Raw genomic sequence first — 9,763 nt, 5'->3', positions numbered from 1 at the left:
TACCATGTTGAAATTCATTGTGTTATGTTAAGACTTTTTCCAAATTAAATCAGCCATGATTAACTTGAGATTTTTTTTATGATTGTGGTATTCAAATGTTATAGTTTTATTATTAAACTTATTTGTAAAATGCATGGTGATCATTATTTTATCTTAGAAACTATGTTTATAATTATTATATAATAATTATTTTTATTCTTATACAATTATTAAAGCAACATTATTTTAAGTAACGAGTCATTACAAGAAAGATTTTTTACACATAATATCGTTAAGTTACATAATTTACAAAAATATATTGATATCAGTATATGTATAAAATGTTACAATACAATCCGATGACGAATTCATAATATAAAAAACTATAAATCAATACATTTAGATAAATAAACTTGAGCCAAATATTAAACAATTAATGTCCTCTGTGCTATGTAATTTCTCAATAGATATTCGTTTAAACAATTTTCAATCCAGAAACTAAAAATATATTAATATTAATAAATCTAAAACTTTTTAACTTCGAGAGCCAATCGATATTTTGTAAAATTGAAAGTACCACTTTGAAATTAATGGAGAAATAAAGTACTAAACGGCAATATGATCCTCAACATAATATTCATTCCTTTTCTATACCAAATATACCCCCGTACGGACAGAAGAACGGTTATTGGTATATCCGTAATTTTATACGAAAGCAAGTCTGCTTGCGTAACCTTTGGGCACCCCCGACTTCTATATAATGCTCCTCACGCCCTCGTTTTGATCCGCTGTTCGATGAAGGAAGAGGAGAGAGAAAAATTCCTCAGCAGTTTAGAGAGAGTGAGAGCCGAGGATCATGCAAAGTTGTAGGGGAGTGATTTTCTAGTCATAAATTTCTCGAGTCTTCCATTTTTTTGGCATATTTTTGCGTCGAATTGGTTTGGTTTCTGGGGAATGATGAGTCGATTAGGGTTTAAATCATCCGTTTACCATGGGGACATGTTTCTGGGGGAACTGGACAATGTCCCGGTGAAGGGTATGAATTTCCAATTTCCTAAGAATGAGATAAGGATTCACCACATCTCTCACAGTGAGAGATGCCATCCACTCGCCGTTCTGCAGACAATCTACGGCGGCTTCCAAACGGTGCAAGCTCGAGCCTGGAGCTAATTCCACTTTGAGTTCCAATCCTGACGAGTCATCATTGATCAACCTCCACGCCTCTATGTTTTACGAGCTCAAGGTTTCACAATTCAGCCCAGTTTCTCATTTCAACTGATGTGCATTTCTGTTTCCTCAATTTAATGTATAAGCTGTCTTATTTAGTGGCTGCCAGAATGAATGGGTTGGATTTCTCATGTTTTATGTGTTCTTAACTTGTAGTAATGATATCGAGATTTGTAGTTTATTAGGCTTGGTCTGCTGCTTTGATTTAAACAATCGAACTTAGTTTCGTGTAACCAGTAATGTGTTCTATGCATGTGTTGATCATGGTTTACCTTATCTTTCGCGGAACGTTTCCGTAACAGGAATGACGGCTGCCTATATAATGCAAGTATAAATGTAACAGTATCTTGGATAGTTGCGGCTTCCGTAACGGGAAAGAGGGCTGCCTATATAATGCAAGTATAAATCTAACGGTATCTCGGAAAGTTGCGGAACGGTTTTTATTTTTTCTCCAAATTTTCCAATTCTTTCGATTGTTATTATTTATTAATTAATTTTCTAAAATAATATTCGAAGTTGCAATTTTTTAATTTTAAAAAAATCTGTGATGGTCATCTCGACTGATCGTCAAATATTCATGGATTTGTAACAGTAGGCTTCACAACGGTTTACTCCACCGTCACGTTGAACCATGGTGTTGATGTTATAAGATCGGTGTGGTTTAACAGGTTCATATGCACAATAGATTGGATTTTGTCACGTTTGTAATTACAATTTCAAAATCTCTTTTGGATTTGAGAAGTCAAAATTTCAGTTGAAGGTGGTCTTGTTACTCGCTCTAGTGATAAGGCCTAAAAAAAATAAGAAGCTTGCATATCTTCCAAGCTCACCTGTATTGTTCTTATTAAGTGGAAGGTGTAAGAGTGATCATATTGAGGGTATGAGTTTGAAGATGATCAGGTACATGTATTTCCATCTGGGTTGACAAAAATGTGTGTTGCATCCGCTCATTCAATATTTTAGCATTGTTTGGAACATAGTTTTTTTTCATAGGTGAAATGCTTGAACTTGTGAATGCCTTGATTTGGTTTTAAGAAAGAGTGGAATTTGGTTACCTTTGTGTTGATAATTAATATGCTTGGGTGAGTTCATTATTGTAACTTTGACTAATTTGTGCAGACTGCTGTTGTCTTGCTTGGGAATGAGGAAGTTCATTTGGTGGCAATGCCTAGTAAGCAGAAGAAGTTCCCTTGTTTTTGGTGCTACTCGTTACCATGTGGTTTGTACAATTCGTGTTTATGGATGTTGAATATGCGCTGTTTAGCAATTGTCTTTGATCTTGATGAAACTCTCATTGTGGCCAACACGATGAAGTCATTTGAGGATAGAATTGAAGTTTTGATGGACTGGATTGCACGTGAGAGTGACCCTATTCGGGAGTCTGGGATGACGGCAGAGATGAAGAGATATGTTGAGGATCGTGCATTGTTGAAGCAGTATGCAGAGACTGACAATGTTATGGATGGTGGGAAACTAATTAAATATCAGCTGGAGGAGGTGCCTCTGCTATCTGACGGACATTTACGCGTTGTTCGTCCTGTAGTAAGGTTACCTGAAAGAAGTATTGTTCTTACTCGTATTAATCCTGAGGTTAGGAGGCACTGTCGGTGCTCTTTAACTTGCTCTTCTTTCCATCTAATCCATCTCTTGTAGCTTTGATTTTTTAATTTTTTACGATTATATTTTGTAGATGTTGGTATTTGTCTTTGCAATGAATTTGGTTAAATGCTAATTGTTAAAACATTGACTCGTTTGAGCAGTTTTCACTTTCGCTTGCCTTGTTATGATGGATGCTTTTGTATACAGAATAGAGATACTAGTGTGCTAGTCAGGTTACGACCTGCTTGGATAGATTTGAAAAATTATTTGACTGCGAAAGGCCGGAAGAGATTTGAAGTTTATGTTTGCACCATGGCTGAAAGAGATTATGCATTGGAAATGTGGAGGCTGCTTGATCCAGAAGCACACTTAATTAGCTCAAAGCAACTGCTCGAGCGTGTTGTATGCGTTAAATCAGGTGGTAAGAGGGAAACTCTTACGTTTTATCTTCTTAAACGGTTGAAGTTCCTATGAATAGGTTAATTAGTCGTTAGACATGAGGGGTCGGGAACTATTGTTCTATTTTGTCTTTGAGAGTTGAAAGCTAATTTGTCTGCATGATACAAATTGTCCTATTTAACTCTGGGATTGAGCAGTTTTGAAAATTTAGTACTGTGTTCCAACCCCTTCAAATGTTTTTATTCCTCGCAAATGTTACAGTTGATCTTGATTGGTTAATCTTGATTATTCAATCTCATGTATGTATTCTTTCTATAACCCTTTTGATTAAAGGGGCTAGGAAATCTTTGCTTAATGTCTTCCAGGATGGCAAGTGTCATCCAAAGATGGCAATGGTAATTGATGATCGTTTAAAGGTTTGGGAAGAAAAGGATCAGCCTCGTGTTCATGTAGTGCCTCCATTTACTCCATACTATGCCCCACAGGCTGAGGTATCGTTATTACTATTTATTTTGGTTGCCTAGCACTTGACCAAATTATATAATTGAAACTAATGTATCTGCAGACTGCAAATGCTGTACCTGTCCTTTGTGTAGCGAGAAATGTTGCGTGCAATGTTAGAGGTGGTTTTTTCAAGTAAGTTCGATCTCATTATATAATATAACACGTGGCACACACTCAAATAGTTATTTGTTGCCTGGACTTTTGGTATTCTTCTAGATGTGCGTGGAGTTTTGAAATATGTCATTTCGAAACATCAGGGAGTTTGATGAACATCTATCACGAAGAATATCAGACATTTTCTATGAGGATGAGGTGGTAAATTTACCTTGTGCGCCTGATGTGAGCAACTACTTGATGTCAGAGGTATGCAAATATAACTATCTCTCAATCTACTGCTGAAATTAACTATTTATGCACTTGAGTAATTTTGTAGGATGCTGGTCCTACAGCAAATGGAAATTCAAATGTTCCGATTTCTGAAGGAATAAATGGACCTGGAAGTTGTGCAAAACTTACAGTATTTGGTAGTTTATTATACCTGATTAATAATTTTTATTAAATATTGTTCGTCTCTACTCGACACACCATAAGATATTTTTGGTACTCAGTTTGTCTTATCCCCCCTCTCACAAATTTCTGATCTTAGTCACTTCTATTTAACTTTGACCAGGATGACAAAATTGCTACACGTGTTGTTTCTCATTCAATGGATAATAATGTTGAGTTGAAACCTGAAAGCTCCAAGCTCCCACCTATATCTATTGCAAATGCTGTTGCTCCAGTTTCTGAGAGAGCTATACCAACTTCTGAAAGTAAGGTTTTGTCATATAGATCTTTCAAATATAGAAAAACGGACCCATGTTGATGCGCAACTTGCATGACTATTTATGATCATTTAATTTGGTCTAAACCAATTATATTGCAGAACCTAGTTTGCATGGTGATCCACCTCGAAGAGACGGCATGTATCTAGGTTCCACAGAACCACCTCCGTTGCCTAGATTGCCTCGGCAGGAACCCCTCCTACCACCCCAAAGAGGTTTGACCGGAGAAAATGCTAACAGAGGGCCTGTCAGTGGCCAAGTGCCAGGAATAATTCCTTTTGATACACCGGATAGACAACAAGGCCGTCAAAACTCAGAGAGTCACAGCACATCGTCTTCTGTTCAGGCAGAATTATCACATGTATCTCAATCAAAGAATGAAGAGGTTCTTAACGGTCTCTATGCTTTGTTTTTTGGATAACTTTATGATTTTAGAAGTATTCACGTTTGTGAGAATTTAATCATTTGCAGGCTAAGATGAGGTGTGATATTCTGAAACAGAATTTTCTACCGCCAAGGCAGCTTTCAGGTGTGTAAATTCAAACCTTGACTTAACTTATGGTTTGGTACAATGTGGAGAATTGATTCATATCCTGTTACTCCTAGATTATATGTTACTCCTAGATTATATTAATAAGTATAAAATGAGCGCTGCCTTTCTGCACTTGAAATAGCAGCTTCTTTTGATCCAACACCTGGTTCTGAACACAATTTCATCATTTTGACTAGACAGATCTTTTTAAAACAGCTCATGCCAAAAGATTAATTAATGGGTGCATAAGATGTAAAGAAGTTCATGATGATCTGAAGGAAACTAACACCTTATCTTTATATATATTAATGCAAGCACCAGATAAACTGGAAATTAAAGTTTATAATATTGATTGCGATTGAAATGTAAATAAGAACAAATTCTCAAGAGTTTCCTCTGTGTTAGTGTGTAATACACTCCCCTAGCAACGGTAGTACAAAACGGTCAAGAATAACAGAATGATCCCCTCACTCTCCTCTCACACGCCTTTTAACTCACCTGCCTCTCACTTGCAACTCCCTTTTTTCTTCTAGAATAGACAAATTGTATATATGGCTTTTCATATTTATTTTGGCCCACATTTCCTGACCATGTATCATAATTGATTCATCTTTTAGACGAAAAAGAACATTTAACCATTTTTTCAATCAGTATGATGGAATACATCAAATGTGTTGTGAGGAAGATAGCTGTTATTTATCTACTCATAAATTACATCTATAAGTTTTCATTAGTGCATGTTTTGCGAAACTGTATTATCATTTGCACGGAAACAACAATCAAATAGGAAGAATAAAGTCCCATAAATTTGCCATTTTTGTTGATTGAATATTTATTACTGAAATTGTTAGAAGCTTTAATTTGAAAATCTTTCCTTGATTTTACATCTAAAACCTTCAAGCGCGATATATAACTTGTTGTAACTCTCAATTTCTTTTCCTAACCGTGATATTGTTTTATTTACTTGGTAGATTTTGGTGCATCTCAAAATCAGTACATCCTATAGTAAAGGACTTAAAACAGATGACAATATTATAAATGTGTTACCAACATTGTCAATTAGCGTGCTTCAAGAGATTGGAAGGAAATGCAGGTCGAAGGTATGTCCTTCTCTAACAAAGTTATTATTTCAATTTTCTTCTTGCGCTCATTGAGCCTCACCGTGTACACCTTGCCACTTAGGTCGAATTCAGGCCTGTTGTCAGTACCAGTGACGATTTGCAGTTCTCAGTCGAGGTTAGTGTTGTGGTTTTCATTATTTTATGTATTGGTTTTCTTTATGTAGGGTCTTCTGGGATTCTCTGTTTAAAATGCATAAATCTGTAATATATAACTTGACGGACGAAACATTTTTCTTGGACTTCTTTCTCTATGTGTTCGTGCTTTCTCATATAGGATGTCTATGTGTGTGCCTTACAGAAGTTGTGTTATGTAAGCTATTTGAATATCCCTGCGGTTTGGGGGTTGTGAACTGCTGACAAGTTAACCGGTTCATTTTGTTGCATATAGTCTCTGTTGCATATAGTCTCTGGCCACTTTATGACGATTGCCCTGTTTAAAGACTTTCTAAATAACTGTTGACTCAAGCAATGCTTGTGCAATTTAGCAATGAATACATAATCAAGTGAACATAGCTAAGTTATATCTTCTTGTATTTTGCATTTGTTGGTTGTTGAAAAGATGATACAGTTGAGGGAAATAGTGATATATTTCATATCTGAAGAATGAATTAATTGATACCGTGACTAGCTTTCCTGTTTATAGAGCATTCTAGCTAATAGAAAATGGGCAGATATCCACTGATTTTGTTTCTAGTAATTATAACAAAATATCAGTGAAATATTCCCCTAACAAACTCAAAGTTTATCCAATCTCTTCTATTGGCCTTTGGTATTGGGTTGAGTTTGTTCACTTGTTGTAGTTGGACTTTGGAATGGGCTTTGACATTTGTTTACACAGCCTGTTAGCTTCGCTTGAACCTAGTCTTAGTCAAATTTGAAAATGGTGAATGATTTTAATGGCATACAACTTATAGTATTTATAAATGAGTTTAAGTATACCAAACCTTCAGCTCATTTAGAAAACTTCTGAAATTGATAGATTCACACGGGATTACACATTTATAATATTTGTAGGAGTAATACAAACTTTAGTACTTCGGCCGAGTTCTATTATGGCGCGTCTATATGAATGACAACTTGAAGTGATTAGAGTCTCTGTTTGTTAATTACCATCAACTCATCTGGTGCTTAAGCTGGTATTTTCTGTTTTTTCTGCCTGTAGAATCACCTGATCTCTTGTAGTTGATTCTAAAACCACTCTTCTATCTTTGGGATATGTGACGAACTATCACCTCTAATTCTTTTATGATCTCTGTGGTACTTTGAGATTTGGAGGCTCAGTTGTCTCAGTCTGTAGGTTTTCTTTACTGGTGAAAAAATTGGCGTTGGAATGGGCAAGACAAGGAAAGATGCCCAGCAACAGGCTGCAGAGAATGCCCTTCGAAGCTTGGCTGGTAAGATCTCTTCTAAATGATTTACTCCATATCATAATCATAATTTAAAAATGACTCAATCGTCCATTCCATCCACAAATTCAGAGCCTATGTACATTTTTTATTTTGATCTTTTCCATTAATCAATGGTTGCTTTAAGTTCTGTACTCTTCATTAACCTCCAATGGAGAACACATCAGCGTTTCCAGTCTGGTTTTTACAAAAAATGTTAGAAGAGGATTAGAATTAAACTGTACTTAACTTCTTGCTTTCCTGGTCAATCCAGGTTTATCTAGTTAAAACTAGATCTACCTGATCAAGTTTTGAGTTTGCGTGCAACCTGGGGTGAAATTCTGTAACTAGTTGTCATCACAATGATTTGTTATGGCCCTATGTGTACGATTCTTGGTAAAATTTACACTTGTTAAAATAACACAAATTCGGGGAGTTGATTACAATTCCAGTGTATATTTTGAACTGTCGTATATTTAGCATGAGGAAGATTTGTCATTTTGAGATGGATCTGTTGGATTTTTTTAGCAGGATCTGTTATTTTTTTGTGTTTACATGTGTTGGTCCTTTTCAGCTCTTTGTCTTGCCACATAATATTGTGCTCTTGATTGTAGATGTAAATTTTCTAAAATAGTCGCATTGACCGATCATATTGTCCATTCATTCTGGGGTAACACTGATTTTCTACACATTTTATACGCAGATCATTACGTAGCTTATGTTGCACCTCATTCTAGATCTCTAGATAATGATTGCGAGAGAAATGTTCTGGAAAGGGAAAACTGGGTTTCTCTGGGAAGCTGTGAAGCCTGTGTCAGAAGAACAACCTTTGAAGAATGGTTTCCCCAAGTAAAGTTTTTCAGAGGTGGAAATTCGACTATACTTCCCACCATTGATTGAATGATGATTACTTGAATACATTTGGGATTCTTTGATAAGGTTTTGTGGGCATCAAGATGGGGCCAGTGAGTATCTCAATGTGAATAATACCTTTCTTGTAATCGACTTTCACCAGATTAGAGAGCCGAACAGAGCAAGGTGGAATCTGCTTCATTTTTGGAGGTGAGAAATTTGATAGATCCCAACTAGTTTCAAACCACAATTCCTGACTCTTATGGGGTTTTAACTCCCAAGAATTATAGCAGTCATATATCTTGCCTCAGCTACAACCTTCTCTTACCTGTGATCTTTTTGTACATCAAATTTGATCAATGTGTTCTATTAATGGTGGAGGACTACAATAATCTCCTCTTTTCTTTCCCCATTCATGCGAACTCTTCTTTCTGGAAGGCAGCAATATCTATTCATCTGTAGACCCCAGTTGTTTGCAAAAATGGCCTTTGGCAGTTTTACTGTGTCGACTGGCCTTATTTTTCTGGACATATTTAGTAGTCTTTTTATTTCTGTGTATCGTCGTTTGATTTCAAAGAACAAAAATATTTAAAATAGATCTACTTTCATTTGATATTAACATTATGGATTTACCATCAACTTTGTCGTTTCTTTATGAGACTGTTCCATGATTCCATCACATCCAGTAATGGGATAACATCACTTTCAATACGAACGATTTATCTGGCTGAACATGAATGTTGTTATCGGACAAATTTTTGTTGAACATTAGGAACACCAATCTAATTGTTATCCACCAAGGGCTTTTACAAATGTTGTCCTCTCAGATGCGCTGAATTGTCGTTAGTTTTGTCTAAAAATATGACAGGTTACTGATCTGGTAAATCATCAAGCGCAAAAGCGTACCCACTCTGCCAGGTAAGACTTTATTCCTACTCTTCACTTGTTTGTCTTTTGGATTGTAATTGGGTGAGAAATAATTGGGGGCAGGTCATTTTAATTTTGAACATTGCAAGTGCGTCTTGTAATATGCTTCCGTTTATCGGTGGAACACAGGGAAGTCGTGAGTCGTAGATGCCGAAAATTTATTTAATGTGTTGTACTTTGATGACTGATTACTAGGCACAAGTCTTATGCATTATAAGAGATTTTATGTGGGCAACAAGCTAAGTTTTTTTAATTTTTCTTTTGTGTTGTATTTTAGGCTCTCAAATCCCATCAAAACAAGTTCTCAAAGGACGATATTTTTGTGGCTTGAACCGACCACACTCTTGGCGGAATCCCGAGAATGGGCTTAGCTAATGAAATATAACAACATTCTCAATATGCCGAACAAGCATT

At 36.0% G+C, this 9,763-nt stretch overlaps 1 pseudogene; it reads left to right on the top strand.

Annotated features, from left to right (window-relative positions):
* The first annotated feature begins 775 nt into the window (after positions 1-775).
* Positions 776-8,474, top strand: LOC140817979 (RNA polymerase II C-terminal domain phosphatase-like 2; annotated as a pseudogene).
* Positions 8,475-9,763: the final 1,289 nt, after the last annotated feature.

This window comes from Primulina eburnea, chromosome 17 (genome assembly GCF_022965805.1).
Source record: "Primulina eburnea isolate SZY01 chromosome 17, ASM2296580v1, whole genome shotgun sequence".
NCBI classification, from domain to species: domain Eukaryota; kingdom Viridiplantae; phylum Streptophyta; class Magnoliopsida; order Lamiales; family Gesneriaceae; genus Primulina; species Primulina eburnea.
This window is presented reverse-complemented; position numbering and strand designations above follow the sequence as displayed.